Here is a 16,440-nt window from a genome sequence, read left to right on the forward strand (position 1 = left end):
AGGAATGATTCATTCGGTCGCCGAGAATAAGAATGTAGTTTGACGTTCCTCGCCTGTCAACGAAACAAAGGCGAGCAGCCACTATTCTAGGAGGTTATGGATCAAGAGTCAAGATTGTTTTACTGTCACATGTCCCAGATAGAGCAATGAAATTCTTACAGCATTGACACGAATTAGTGAGAAAGCGGCTTATCTTCCTTCGCGTATGAACCTACAGAATGCAAAGCACCTGATCGAGTTTCACGAGCATTTTCTGCTACATAAGGAAGCAAGGACGTGACTTGCTTGTGCCAACCACAGCAAATGATAACTTTGTGGTCATGTTGTCTAGAATGGCGAATGTAAGCAACGGATAACATGGATAGCGAATGTAAGCAACAATGGATGGATGCGAGCTGGGCTATGAATATATAGGTGATATTCCTCTGGATTTGGGATCAACACGTTCTTTTATTGAACTACGTTGACTGGACTAGGTCAGAAACTTGATGTGAAACAGGAAAAGGTTTTGAGGGCCGGGGTGGTGTTAATACTTTTATAGGTACCGCCTGTGGGTACAGGCACAGTGACACAGCTGATAGAGTTGTCTCACAGCGCCAGATACCCTGACCTCGGGTGCTGTCTACGTGGAGTCTGCACGTTCTTCCTGTGACCGCGTGGGTTTTACCCCAGGTACCAAAGACGTGCGGGTTTGTAGGAGAATTGGCGTTTGTAAATTGCCCCGAGTGTGTAGGGAGTGACTGAGAAAATGGAATTACATAGAACTAGTGAGTAAAGGGCTGGAGGAACTCAGCGGGACAGGCAGCATCTCTGACCGAGAGTCTCGACCCGAAACGTCACCCATTCCTTCTCCCCAGAGATGCTGCCTGTCCTGCTGAGTTACTCCAACATTGTGTGTCTATCTTCGGTGTAAACCAGCATCTGCAGTTCCTTCAATAGACAATAGGTGCAGGAGGAGGCCATTCGGCCCTTCGAGCCAGCACCGCCATTCAATGTGATCATGGCTGATCATTCTCAATCAGTACCCCGTTCCTGCCTTCTCCCCATACCCCCTGACTCCGCTATCCTTAAGAGCTCTATCCTACATAGTTCTTCCTACATAGAACTCGTGTGAACGGGTGATCGATTGTCGGTGTGGACCAGGGGCATGTTTCTCTACAGACACATGCTGTATCTCTAAAACAAAACTAAAATTAAAACTACCAAGTGCACATTGAGAAAGAAATACTTGCATTTACATGGTGTATTTCACAACACTCTAGAGCGTTGTGCCTGGACAAATTTACACTCGGGACTGAGGCAACGGGCGGACAATTTGCTTTAATGTTGACAGACACGTAATCATATCATATCATATCATATCTATACAGCCGGAAACAGGCCTTTTCGGCCCTCCAAGTCCGTGCCGCCCAGCGATCCCCGCACATTAACACTATCCTACACCCACTAGGGACAATTTTTACATTTACCCAGCCAATTAACCTACATACCTGAGGTAACTCAGGCAGCATCTCTGGAGAGAAGGAATGGGTTACGTTTCGGGTCGAGACCCTTCCTCAGACTCTTTAATGTTGTTGGCTGCGGGTCGGACATTTGCTGGGACACTAAAATATCCTGATATTCTTCAAAATTACGCCCACCTGAGAGAATAAGAAAATAACTGTAGATGCTGGTACAAATCGAAGGTATTTATTCACAAAATGCTGGAGTAACTCAGCAGGTCAGGCAGCATCTCAGGAGAGAAGGAATGGGTGACGTTTCGGGTCGAGACCCTTCTTCAGACTGAGAGAATGTCAGAATTAACGGGACTAAAACACGTGTCTTTTCTTGGCAGCTGTATACAAATGGGGGATGCTCTCGGGCCAGATAGGGCGGTCAGTAAGTCGTGGCCGACAGCCTCAGAGCGCCGCTGTGCGCAGACCTTAACACCAGTCAATCCAATTTAGTGAGTTAGCAGTGCACACGTACATGTCTGATAGGATATTAAGGACTGAGCTAAATCAGAAGGAAGCGGCATCTTTTTTTTTTGTTGTTAATCCGTGTCGTGTGTTCCTCTGCAATTGGTATCGTCAGTGATTTGTAAATAAAAAAAAAGACTCGATTGACATATTGTGGCCATTGCAGACAGCGTGTTACTGCATACATCTCCGGATATATTCAGATCACAATCGAGCGGCTTGTTTCGAGTCAACCCGGGACAAAACGCGGGTTTGCCGCTGTGGGACATTGTGCTGTGGGAATAGGACATGCGCGCTGTTCTTTTGCAAGGTCAGCAAATGACAGTGTGCCTCTGCATCTCTCCCCTCCCCCCCCCCCCCCCGGTGTGATCAGTGGGGCTAATTGATGAGAGTGTCCCTGCGATCACCTTCCCCCCTTCTCACTGCCCCCCCTTCTCACTGCCCCCCCTTCCAACCCACCTCCCTTCCTTCCCACCTCTTCCCCCCTCTTCCTCCCCACCTCTTCCCCCCTCTTCCTCCCCACCTCTTCCCCCCTCTTCCTCCCCACCTCTTCCCCCCTCTTCCTCCCCACCCCCACCACAAATCAAAGGACAACGGTGTGACAAACTTCACTGTCGCAGGTGGCAGAGGGAGAACTAGTTCCATTGCTGAGTTCCACTGAACACACGTAAAACCCAAGCAGCAGATCCAAGATACTCGTTGGCAACGAGTTTCTGCAACACAGTATTCGGCTTCAATTTCCTTTGCTTTTTTTTGTTGTAATGTTGCGAGCACACAGTGTGCGAAAACCAGCAACGTGTTAAAAAAGAGTGGTCCTTCTCTATCCTCTGGTATTGAAAATAATTGCAATTATTTCTGCCTGAAACAGGTTAACACCGAGAGGGAGGGGATGATACAGGTATGCGTCATTCAGCACCGCGTTGTGCGATTCCATTGCCGTTGAATGATCTACTTTCCTGATCATTTTCTTTCCTTTAAATTAATGATACGCCTCAGCCAGCATTGCACGTGAGCTCACAAATGTGAGACCCACAAATTAGCAATTAACTCTCGACGCTGGGAGAGTTTGGCTGTTTAAAATCCAAACGGACTGCGCTTTTTTTTAAAGCTTCATCACCTACAGTTCCAGCCCATCCGCCAGGCAGTGTGTGCCAGACACATAAGTCATATCTGAACTATGAATGTCACGGCAGCTGGTGCGGGCAGAGAGAAAATCCGCTCGCTTGTCCTTTTATAACTAAAACTATTGTTAAAACAGTCGTCTCACTGCCACAGCCGGTGGAGGAGGACACTTTTACGATCAAGTTTCCGTGATAAAGGATTCACTGCGGCTTGGAGAGGGGGCGGGGAGGAAAAAACGCTGCCTGTAAAAAAAAATTGTTAAAGTGGCAGCTCAGTGTTTAACTTCCATCATTAAAAACTGCCCAGGGTCTATTTAAGAGATAATGTTGCAAGGCCAAAAAACAGCGACTCCTATACTAGAAACAGTTTAACATATTTCATGGGGTTTATACCTTTATTGTTGAAAGTTAAAAAAGAACACAATTTGAAAATATGTAAGCAATATATATTTTAAATAACAGAAGTTCATGTAAGTATTCACAGATTTCAGGTCACACGTCGGTCGCTGTGGAAATTTTGGATTGTGTTCTATTTTTGGAGATTCAAAGATCTTTCCCTCCCTCTCAAAAAAAAGAACACAATCCCGAATTTCCACAGCGACCGACGTCGTGTATATATATATATACACACACACACACACACATATATATATATACATACACACACATACATACATATACATACATAATGAAGGGTCCCGACCCGAAACGTCACCTATCATTGTTCTCCATTGATGCTGCCTCACCTGCTGAGTTACTCCAGCACATTGTGTCTTCCTTTGGTATAAATCAACATCTGCAGTTTCTTGTTATTACATTTTGTTTAATACAACGTTTGGACAGCCTATGATGCCTAATCAATTATTGTTGTTGATTCAAGGACAACATAAGACACAGTTGGTCAAGCATTGCAGAATTCAATCATTATAAATCTTCCATATCTCTAGTCTCCCTCTCCCCTGACTCGCAGTCTGAAGAAGGGTCTCGACCCGAAACGTTACCCATTCCTTCTTTCCAAAGAGATGCTGCCTGCCCCGCTGAGTTACTCCAGCTTTTTCTGTCTTATCTACTGATTATGATGGTTGACTTCTGCAAAGCATGTACCACTGTGTCTTATGTTGTTGCCCTTGAATCAGCAACAACAATTGATATATATATCAGACTCATTTTGTGTTTTGTGTCTATCTTCGGTTTAAACCAGCATCTGCAGTTCCTTCCTATAACATTGCAAACAGTGGAGCAGGTTGCATGGGCGACCACTCCCTTGAACAAGTGTTGGGGGGGCGGGGAGGTAGGAGGAGCCACGCGTGACGAACAGTCTCCGTGGCAACGCGCCCCGCCCCATTAATCAGTGCGTCACCGGGGGCATTGAGGCCCCGCCTCTCCCCCTGATACGTCAGAGCCTCATCCGGGGCACCCGAGCTGATGGACAGTTTCTACAGCAACGCGCTCCCTCCGCCGCCATTTTGTTATTAGCGGAGAGAAGAGAGATTTTTTTTTTCGCCTTTCTCTCAGCTCCTTTCCCGCCTCGGAAATAATTTTGCGTTTGTGCGTGTGAATTTGAGTGGATCTTTTCGTGTTTGTTTTCCCCTGATTTTTAAAAAAATTTCTCTCCGTCTCCTGCTCCTCCATTTTCCTCCGCTGCTTCTGCCTGTCTGAGCGTCCGACCGTCCGTGTGTGTGTGTGTGGGGAGAGGTGGAAGAAAAAAAAAGAGAAGCACCGGCCGGATTGAGGAGGAGAGGACGGGGTAAAAGAGAGAGGAAAAAGCGCGAAGAGAAAGTTGGATTGTCAGAGGGTCGGTCGGCCGGAGAAGTCGGCCTGGCGAAGGAGCGCAAGGAGGTGGAAGTCGGGTTTGAAAAAAGGCGGCGCCGAGGAGGTGTTTGCTGTTGCGCAGGTTTGTAGTGCGCGCCATTTTGTGAAATATAAAGAGGGAGAGGGGGGGTGGGTGGAGAGAGAGGCGGGAGAGAAGAGAGAAAAAAAAAAGAGGCACCATTAAAAGAAATACATGATTATAACTCGCTCCGGACGGAGGCACCAGGTTGCACTTCGGGCGGCGTAGATTTATTCTCTTGCTTTTTATTCCCCCCGTCATCTCCTTTCCCTCGAGTGTGTTTAAAAAAAAAAAAACCCAAGCGGCTTCTCGGCAACCAGAACGCGGGGCCAAACGACACACACACACACACCCCGCGCACACACACACACACACACAGGGAGGGAGGGAGTGAGTGAGTGAGGAGAGGGAGTGATGGAAGGTAAACTGAGAGAGGTTTGCCTCACACTGTCTCTCCTGCATTTCTCAGGTAGTTTATCCTGTCTCCCTCATTCCCTCCAAGGCGAACGACCTGACACTCGGATCTCTCCTTTGGGATCCAGTCTTTTAAATCTCCCTGTTCGTTGTCCAGGTGAGGGTAAAAAGATGGACTCTTTTGGCCTGTTGTACTGTAAGTGTCACAATATACACTGCATGCTCATGTACAGGGCATGGTAATGGAGCATGAATTATAGATGTACAACACATTTTATGCATATTAAAAGTATTATAGGTTTCTTATTTCATTTATTTAGATTGATTCCTAGAAATTCGTTTTGTGTTTGGTTAGCCTCTATGTGTTCTGTGTTAGACGCAGTTTCACGAACTCGGTGTTGACACCCAGTCTACAGTACTTGTAATTTATTTGGTGTCGGTTTGGCTATAATCACATCCATTTGAAAGGAATTGTTGTAAAGTATTAGTCAAGTGATGCCTAATAAAAACGCTTTATAAAAATATTGGGTTATATTAGGTGCCAGGAATCAGTCATTTAGATCACTATATCAAAGGAAATGTTTTCAATATACAATACACGAGGGTGCTAAACTTTTAATTTGATAAGTACAAATGAAAGATCCTAAGGCTTGTGTTGTGTTGAGAATTATGACTTAATTTGAAGTATGTTAAGATCTGGCATTATCTGCAAACGAATGCAAGTAAATGCAATTAAAATTGCTTCAATGTGTAAATGTTTAAGGTGCTTTAACATGTAGTACTTTTGCTTGTCCAAAGAGACCTAAGTTTTGTTTGGCCCTACAGTGTCGTCAGTGCCATCATTAACGAAAGCAATGAAAACTGCCTCTAATTATCATTTTGGGATAACATGTGGTTTATTATGACAAGCTCAGGCCAAATCACAGACATGCATTGGGATTAACCTCATTTAGTCTTAATTTGGTGATCTCTCCACACATTTAAAATTGAATTCAAATGCTTGTTGAACATCTTTTGCAATAGATTGTTTCCTGATATATTGTTTTTGATTGTATACAGTCTACAAATGGGAGAGAATTAGCATTGACACAAAAAAATAATGACAAGGTTTTGATAACGCGCAATTGACTAACTTTGAGAGTATAAATTATGATATGGTATTAGGTTTTCATGTGACTTCTAATTTCGAAAAGGTTGGGACATTGGAAACGTGGGGGAAAGTTTAGTTTTCTGCCAATTTGTGTTTAAAAAGTGAGGCATAAACGCAACATTCTTGCACCCACCTATCAGGCGTCAACGTAAGTAGACCAGAAGTTTGTTTCTGGGTCTGAGTGTACACTATGCTCAAATGCAGCAAAAGTGTTATGGAAAATGCCACAGGTGAGAGCTGCTGACTTAAACAAGGAATTTTGTTATGAGTATTATTTTATTGACGAAGGTGAAGATCATGTGTTAATAGTTAACCAATTGTTTCATTTGTTTGTGGCTATATAACCTGGCCAGTAATTCAACCTGAATTATATCAGAGCTGGAGGCAGTCATATTAACCTAATTTACTCGTGTATGGCATAGTTTTCCTGGATAACACGCAAAAGATTTTCTTCGTTTTGTGATACACGTGACAATAATATTCCAATACCAGTCTTGGAGGCTTCCCCAGTCACCCGTCTCCACATGAATCTTAAAATCTTGATATAATCTAGCCTGACCATGATCTTATTCCATTCATTGAGGAAGAATTCTTGTAACCCTCGTCCTGCTTTTTATTGGCTCATTTATTTGAGTCAGTGTTCATGTTTTATAAAGTAAACCTGCTACCATTGTCATTGGAATGATCTAATTTTATTTGTTTGTGTTTAACATAGAGAGGTATAGCACTTCACAGACACATGTCATCATAAAATAATACACACAGCATTGCATGCAATGAAAATTGTAAAAAGATTGACATTACTGGATATTTTGGATCATTATTTATGTGTTCGTTACATTTTCTTTTGATCGGAAGGCTACACAGGCTATGACTAGGTTACAATTTTGCAAGTATAGAAGATAGACAGAAAAAGCTGGAGTAACTCAGCGAGTCAGGCAGCATCTCTGGAGAAAATAAAGGGGTGACGTTTCAGGTCTGAAGAAGTCAAGTCAATTTTATTTGTATGGCACATTTAAACACAACCCACTTGACCAAGTAATCAGTGTAATCAGTGCAGGTACTAAAAAAGAACATACAATAGCACACAAACCTAACAACACAGATATAAACAGTTTACAGCGCCCCCCTCAGAGGGCCTCAGACGCTAGGGACTAGAAGTAGGTTTTGAGCCTGGACTTAAAGGAGTCAATGGAGGGGGCAGTTCTGATGGGGAGTGGGATGATTTTCCACAGTCTTGGAGCTGCAACCGCAAAAGCGCGGTTACCCCTGAGCTTAAGCCTAGACCGCGGTACAGTCAGTAGCCCCAAGTTGGCCGACCTGAGGGACCTGGAGTTTGAGTGGTGGGTTAGAAGATTTTTGATATGGGGGGGGGGGGGGGGGGGGGGGGCAAGCCCGTTTACGGCTTTGTATGCAAATAGGAGGAGCTTGAAATCGATTCTGTGCCATACTGGGAGCCAGTGGAGCGAGGCCAGAATCGGGGTTATGTGGTCCCTTTTACGGGGACCTGTCAGGAGTCTTGCTGCGGCGTTTTGGACCAATTGCAGGTGGGACAGGGATGATTGGCTGATCCCAGTGTATAGGGAGTTGCAGCAGTCCAGGCAGTAGGAAATAAATGCGTGGATGATTTTTTTCTAGATCGTCAAACTGGAGGAATGGTTTGATTTTAGCTGTGGTACGAAGCTGGAAGAAACTGGCTTTCACCACAGAGTTGACTTGCTTGTCAAACTTAAAAGCTGAGTCAAATATCACGCCACGGTTTTTGGCATGAGATTTGCCTAGGGTGGATAGACTTCCAAGGCTGCCTGTTGTCGTTTTGATGGAGTCGGGGGGGGGGGGGGGTTCCTTCCTACACATACAAGTATGGAATCTGTTCAGAGTATGACCTGCTTAAGAATAAGGAAAAACTGCCCTACTTTGGGAGTAATGTCCTATTTAGATAATCATGTTTTGTCGTAAGTTACTAGTTATGCACCTTTTTTGTCTCTAGCTTTTTCTGTGTGTAACTTTTGGAGACTTAGTCATAAGCATTTCAATTTATGAACCACGATGTTGCTCCTTCTTTGAAATTTGGGCTGGAAAGTCGGCTTCTAAATTTGTCTCTGGCTAAATCTGCCTATTATATAGCTTATTCGAGAGCATGTACGTTTAAATCAAAGTTTGAACCAATTGATTTAAACTTTATGCTTTCAAATATGTTATTCTGAAAACCTGTTGCACTCATCACCAAAGCCTTAAATGTTTCTGTAAATCTTATGCCCTTAAACTATTGACAGACATGGTTATAATTTAATGTGAAAATAGGAAATGCTCCTTGTGCCAACTTTGGGTACATTAATTCGAAATTCTGAATCAAACAAATGAAAATTGGCATCAAATAATACGAGTTGGTCGCTAAATTCTGACCTAGAAGATGGAAATCCAATCTCAGTCAGCGCGGTTGATAAATTTGTTAAATGCACAAATTGGCTGTTCTGCTACAACGCATGTTTCCATAACACAAATTGAATACAACATTAACGATGAATTAAGAAGCGCTATTTGTATTACACGAGCCAAACTGGTTTTAACACGATTTAAATCGGGAATTGATTAATTACTTAAAAGTTACTTGGGAGATTGACAAGCAGAAAAAGTTTCTTGGATTTAAACAGTATTAGGGGAGAAAAGCTGTTCCCAGTAACCTCCCGGCAGTGATCAGACACCATTGTCTTTTAACTCACTGCTACTTTAACTACGGGTGACCATTGCAATTGATCAATAATCATGTCATTGACACTTCTGCAACAATGGTCTATTAAACAAAATGAGCATATTCCTATTGAAATTACCTTTATTTTTGAAAATCCAGTGGAAAAATAACAAAAACTTTAGCCCCTTACCCCCCATTGACTGTTATTTTTATGACATGATTTTCTATAACATGAAGTTTATTAGGAACACAGCTATTGCATTATAGCAGAACGTACCCTCTGTACCCCATTGACCGTTATTTTTATAACATGATTTTCTATAACAGGAGGCTTATTAGGAACACAGCTATCGCATTATAGCAGAACGTACCTTCTTTACCCCATTGACTCAGTTGTTTTTATAACATGATTTTCTATAACATGAGATTTATTAGGAACACAGCTATCGCATTATAGCAGAACTACCTGTAATTATGAGCCTCTCAGTTACATCAAACATTAGTGTTCTTGCGAGCCAATTATTCCATGATAGTTCTGTCTGTCAGATTTCTGTACATCAAGTTTCTCTGAGGGAAACTAGCTGAGAATTGACGTTCATTGTAATATTGGGCAAATTCACAACACTGTTTATTTAATACGAGTTTCTTTTTAAACTTTCATGTTTGTGGTTAAGACCATAGCAAATAAATACAAGAGCAGGTTATTTGACACCCTGAACTTGCTTCACCATTTAATAAGATCATGACTGATCCAGCTTTTTATCAAGCCCACCTTCCTTCCATATGAATTTAATTGAGTCTTTGGAAGAAGTAACCAAGGAGGTTAGGACTTCAGCATGGCCTTTGGTATAGTTCTGTATGGTAGGCTGCACTGGAAGGTTAGATTGTATGGGATCCAGGGAGAGCTAGCTAACAGGATACAGAATTGGCCTAATGGTAAGAAACAAAGGGTGGTGATGGTAGTGGACTTGTTTATCGGACTGGCAGCTTGTGACATGGTGCGTCTCAAGGATAGGTGCTTGGCCCATTGATTTTTGATAACTATTCCAATGATTTGGATGAGAATGTGCAAGGCATAATTAGCATTCTTGTTTATTATACTAAAATAGGTGCTATTGTGGACAATGAAGATGGTTATCAGGAATTGCAGTGGGATCTTGGATCCTCGGCAAACGGGCCAAGGAATGGCAAATGGAGTTTAATTCAGTGAGGTGTTGCATTTTGGGGAATCAAACCAGGGCAGGACCTTTACAGTGGTAGGGCACTGGGAAGTGGTGCAGAGGAGAGAAATCTAGGAGTATAGGTACGTAGTTTCTTTAAAGTGGTGTTGCAGTTAGATAAGGTGTTAAAGAAAGCTTATGGCGAGCTGGCCCATATCACACAGGAAATTGAATGAAGAAGTTGGAATGGAATGTTACACTTGTACAAGGCACTGGTGAGGCCGCACTTGGATTATTGTGTACGTTTTTAGTCACCCTGCTAAAGATGCCGGTAAGTTGGATTGATTGCAGAGAAGATAAATGAGCATGCCACTGGGGGGATTGGGCACACTACAACTGCTTTGCTTTGGAGAACAGGAGGCTGAATGGTGATCTTTTAGATGAGTATAAAATCATGATGGGAACAGATACGGTGAATGCACATTGTCTTTTTCCCAGGGTAGGGTAATGAAGGAGTAAAATGAGAGGGGAAAGATTTAATAGGAACTCGAGGGACGTTTTTCACTCAAAGGTTTGTGGGTATATGGAACAAGCTGCCAGATGATATAGGAAAGAACTGCAGATGCTGGTTTAAACCGAAGATAGACACAAAAAGCTGGAGTAACTCAGCAGGTCGGGCAGCATCTTTGGAGAAAAGGAATAGGTGACATTTCGGGTCGAGAAGCTTCTCTGAGTTACTCCTGCTTTTTGTGTCTGTGCCAGATGAAATAGTTGAGCGAGGTACGATAACATTTAAAATACATTTGGACAGATGCATAGATAAGAAATGTTTACAGGAAATGGGCCTGACACGGGCAAATGGGATTAGCTTAGAAGGGGCATTTTGGATGAGTTGGGCCAAGGGACCATTTCTGTGCTGTATGAATCCAAGACAATCTGTGTTCCCTTGCTGCTTTAAAATATGCCTATCTCAACTTTGAATGTGTGTAAGAATTTGGCCCCACAGTATTCTGGGACAAGGTTCAAGAAGCACACAGCCCGTAGAAAAAAATCATAAATAGGCGGCTCCTTATTCTAAGACTATGCCCCCCAGTCCTGTGCTCTTCACGAGAAGAAACTTACTCCCAGCATTTGCCCCATCCAGCTTCCTGAAATCAATACGATTGCCTCTTAGACTAATAAACTCCGAGTGGAGTCCAGATCCAACATGTTTGATTATTCCTTATAAGATGATTTCTCCATATACAAGATCATCTCTTTGTCTCTCCCCCATCCTGTCTGCAATTTAAAATTGACATGTTTTCTGTCTTTACCAGATCGAATGAAAAGTGTCGACCTGAAAGGTTAACTTTTTTCTTTTCATTGTAGCTGTCTGCCTGACTGAGTGTTTCAAGCAGAATATTTTTATTTCGGGTTTCGGTCAGCTACAGGTTCTTCCAAATTTTAATCTTTGTGAACTACCACCAAGTAAATTTTCGAATAAAGAGAAAAAGACAAGCTTCATCATTGTGCCTTTTATGAAAGCTCACCTCCTGTTCTACTCCACCCCCCAAAAAATAAAATAAAACAGCATTCCATTAAACTTCCCTACTTTTTCAATGCAACTTTTGTTTTATGTTTCATGTTTAAGAACACCCCCCCCCCCCCGTCAGTTTGCATTGCAGGTCTCTGTAGTCTTCATTTAAATAATCTTTTTAATTCATTTTTCCTTCCAAAGTGAACATTTGATTTCCCCCCCCCCATTTTACTCCCATGTATCAACAATTTGCCTACTCAAATAAAGCTCACATTCATTTCTTCACATCAGACCAATTTTAAGCATTTTAAAGCCAGCTAGATTTTTTGAGATTATTGAATGAGATAAATATTGGTAGATGAGTGATTGAATGGATATGCAAAATACACTTTTGATTTGGATTTTTGGTTTAATTCAGCAAGTAGCTGCTTGCTAAAAGATAAACAGTTAACTTTTATCTTAAGACATGAGGAATGCCAGTAAGATTTCAGTGAAATATAATGCTAGGCAATTAAAACAAAAACATGAGTAATTTTTACACATTTTTATTAACCGGTGAGAACATTTTAAACCTTATGATTGGAGTCAAGTCTTGTCATTAGTGATTCCTAGTTTGTCTATTGGATCGGCTGAATTCTTGAGAAAGTCGTCCTGTCTTTCTCTTTCTTCAGCCATCTCAAACCCTCTTGTACACATAAGCAAATTTGTTACCAAAATATTCTATTTCCTTTTACTTGGAATGCCCTAAGTGCTTCATGATGCATATGTTGTATGGTCAACCGTGGCAACCAGCTCGCTCACACAATGGGATCAGTTATTAATTTTTTATCTTATTAATTAAGAGAAATATATTTCTGCAGCATTATCAGTAATGTAACATTGAAAGTATGCCATCAATTTGGTTCTACAACCAGCAATGAGTAAATATCAGATAATCCAGTCTTCAGTAGAACAATGGGTCATTTACATCCACCTGAAACTCTTACTAAACTCTAAATTGATGTGATTCATTTATGTTTAAATCTTGGATTTGTAGTGAGACTCTTCCCATCACTCATGGTGGCAAAATATAGTTCATTCGATTTAAAAAAAAAAAAAAAAAAAAAAAAAAAAAGTCTCCAGATGAGCTTCTGAAGAACTGTTTTGATAAGATACAATTATTTTCCAATTAATCCTTTCAAATTTAACAACATACGAAATGAGAACACACAGGTTTTCACTAAGGTCATGGCTAAACTAACCTTGGCCTCAGCATCATCTTTCATCCCATTCTTCATTACCTTCATCTCCCCTGTTGACCAAAAATCCATCTTGCCCTTCAATGTATTCAATGAAGTGGTGTTGACAGGTCTTTGTGGAAGAAAATTCCAAAAGTTCATAAGTAAGGCAAGAAATATGTCCACATCTATATGCTAAATTAGTGATCTACTTCACTGAAACAATGCCCCCATATTTCTAGATACCCCATGATAGGAAAGATCATCTTGGCATCTACCAAGGTAAGCCTTTTCAATACCTTCAAAGGAGGAAATTCTATTTGGGTTCCTAATTATTGCAGTAATATTTTAATCTAGAACTTCCGAGTGTTTGGTGGTACTAGAGCAGTAGATAATTTGGATGCGCAGTACTTATTGCATTCATGCTCTGATACACATTTAATTCACAGTTTGCTTAAATGTTACACAGTAGAATACTTTCCAATAAAGTCTTGATTTTAAAGGAAACACAGGTTATGTGTAAGTTTAAAGGAAGTGTGGGAAAGAGGTACTGGATACATTTCAAGTCGACAATTTAAAGTTTAGAAACAGTGTGGAATCAGGCAAGTGGATAGGGAGCTTGGGAAAGGGAGTATGGCAGCCAGGACACAGGATGTGGATGGGAAATGTGGACCTGGAGAATGGTTGGGGAATACCGCAAGCATCACCAGGGAAATAATAGGTAAACAATATGATGCCAAATTAAACTCTTCTCTTCTGCTTGAATATGATCCTTACCCCTCTGTTCCCTGCATTATCATATGCCTATCTAAATGCCTCTTAAATGCCATCACAATATCTGCTTCCACCACCACCTCTGGCTGCACGTTCCAGGCACCTACCACTCTGTATTTAAAAAAACAACTTGACCTGCATAGGACTTTAAACTTTCATCCTCTGGTCTTAAGCTATGCCTTCTCATCTTTGGCATTTCCACTTTAGGGGGAGAAAAAGGTTCTGACAGTCTATCCATTCTATGCCACTCAATTTTATAAGCCTTGTTTTCTTCTTCAGAGAAAACAATCCAATGTTGTACAACCTCTCTTTGTACCTTATGCTCTCTTATGCAGATAGAATTCCGGGAAACATTCTGCACCATCTCCAAATCCTCCTCTTCCCCTTTGTGCAATCGTTTTTTTTAAATCTGTGTGGTATACTGCATTTGCAAAGACCTCAGAGTTTAAAACCACTTGAAGGCTGCTTATGTTAAAATTTCCGAAACTAACTTAACTGATTTTTGTTTTCCGGAACTGTAATCAAGGTATTAAAACTTCATGAATACTTGAGGATTTAACATAGACTGTTATCCTAGTTTTCCCAATCCTCCTCTTGGAATTATATAAGCATAAAATGCAGCAGTGGCAGTTGTTTTGCCTCTTTTTGCCTTGAAAAGATAATGGTAGTTATTGTTTTACTAGTTTTATTGGCATCTTGGGAGCGTTCTGGGGGTGGTGGGGGGAGAATTTAAATCAGTCTATCAGGACCCCAGAGAAGACCAACATAAATGATGGTAGGAGGGCATCATTTCCTAACTATCGAGCTGCTTACCTCTTAATTCAAATCCATCCTTTTTCAGAGCCTGGTAGGCCCAGAAATACGAGGATTCTTTGGGATAGGCTGTACTCGCTTTTGGAAGAGATTGTAGTAATTAAGGACAGTCAGCATGGCTTTGTCTGTGGCAGGTCACAAGTTCACAGGTTATAGGAGTAGAATTAGGCCATGCGGCCCATCGAGTCCACTCCGCCATTCAATCATGACTGATGTCTGCCTCCTAATCCCATTTTCCTGCCTTCTTCCTATGACCCTTGACACCCGTTCTAATCAAGAATTTATCGATATCTGCCTTAAAAATATCCACTGACTTGGGTTCCACAGATTAACTACCCTCTGACTAAAGAAGTTCCTCCTCACCTCCTTTCTAAAAGAGTGCCCTTTAATTCTGAGCCTATGACCTCTGGTCCTAGACTCTCCCACCAGTGGAAACATCCTTTCCACATCCACTCTATCAATGCCTTTCATTATTCTGTAAGTTCCAATGAGGTTCCCCCTCAACCGTCTAAACTCCAGTGAGTAGACGCCCAGTGCTTCAAACCCACTCATTCCTGGAATCATTCTTGTAAACCTCCCCTGGACCCTCTCCAGAGCCAGACATCCTCAGATATGGGGCCCAAATGTGCTCAGAGTACTCCAAATGCGGCCTGACCAGCGCCTTATAGAATCTCAGCATTCATATCTGTTTTTGTATTCCAGTCCTCTTTGGATTGGAATACAAAATGACTAGAATGACTATCGTCCAAATGCTAGCATTGAATTTGCCTTCCTTATTACCGATTCGACTTGCAAATTGACTTTTTGGGAGCCCTGCACCACTCCCAAGTCCCTCTGCACCTCTGATTTCTGGATTATCTCTCTATTTAGAAAATAGATCATGTCGTATGAACTTGATTGAGTTGTACGAGGAGGTGATGAAAATGATAGACAAGGATAGGGCAGTGGAAGTTGTCTACATGGATTTTAGTTGGCGTTTTATCCAAGTCCCTGCTGTTAGATTGTTCCAGAAGATTAAGATGCATAAGATCCACGATAACTTGGTCGTTTGGATTTAGAACTTGGATTTAGAACTGGTGTACTCGTAGAAGTCAAAGAATTGTGGAAAGATATTACTCTGGCTGGAGATCTGTGAGTTCCGCAGGGATCTGTGCTGCAAACTGTTTGTAATATATATAAACGACTTGGATATAAATGTAAGGTAGACACAAAATGCTGGAGTAACTCAGTGGGACAGGCAGCTCTCCGGAGTGAAGGAATGGGTGACGTTTCGAGTCGAGACCCTTCTTCAGAAGAATGGTCTCGACCCGAATCGTCACCCGTTCCTCCTCTCCAGAGACGCTGCCTGTCCCACTGAGATTCTGAGATCTCTGAGATTCTGAGAAAATGCTGAGATTCTCCAGCATTTTGTGTCTACCTTCGATTTAAACCAGCATCTGCGGTTCTTTCCTACACATCCTGGACATAAATGTACATGGGTTGGTTAGTAAGTTTCCAGTTAAAATAGTGGAGTTACGGACAGTGAGGATGGCTGACAAGGTATACAGTAGAAGCTGCAGAAATGAGCAGGGAAATATCAGATGGAGCATAATCCAATCAAGTATGCGGTGTTGCACTTTGGGGGGGTCAAATGTCATGGGAAAGTTAATGGCAAGACCCTTAACAGTGTTGATGCACAGAAGTACCTTGGGGTCCAAGTCTGTAGATTTCTGAAAGTGGCAACAGAAATAGAGCGGTAAAGGTAGTGTATGGTATGCATGCATATAGGTGGGGGCAGTGAGTAGAAGAGCCTGG

At 42.0% G+C, this 16,440-nt stretch overlaps 1 protein-coding gene across 3 annotated transcripts in view; it reads left to right on the forward strand.

Annotated features, from left to right (window-relative positions):
- The first annotated feature begins 4,501 nt into the window (after positions 1-4,501).
- The window catches only part of dyrk1aa (dual-specificity tyrosine-(Y)-phosphorylation regulated kinase 1A, a), an 84,869-nt gene continuing 72,930 nt past the window's right edge, over positions 4,502-16,440 (forward strand). The window contains exon 1 of one of the 3 annotated variants that reach the window (XM_078409658.1): positions 4,502-4,973. The gene's annotated coding sequence lies outside the window, so the exon portion shown is untranslated. Of the gene's footprint in view, positions 4,974-5,328; positions 5,521-16,440 lie in introns of those variants that run through there. The other 2 variants (XM_078409655.1, XM_078409657.1) reach the window with 2 other exon arrangements.

Source organism: Rhinoraja longicauda, chromosome 12, assembly GCF_053455715.1.
Source record: "Rhinoraja longicauda isolate Sanriku21f chromosome 12, sRhiLon1.1, whole genome shotgun sequence".
NCBI lineage: Eukaryota > Metazoa > Chordata > Chondrichthyes > Rajiformes > Arhynchobatidae > Rhinoraja > Rhinoraja longicauda.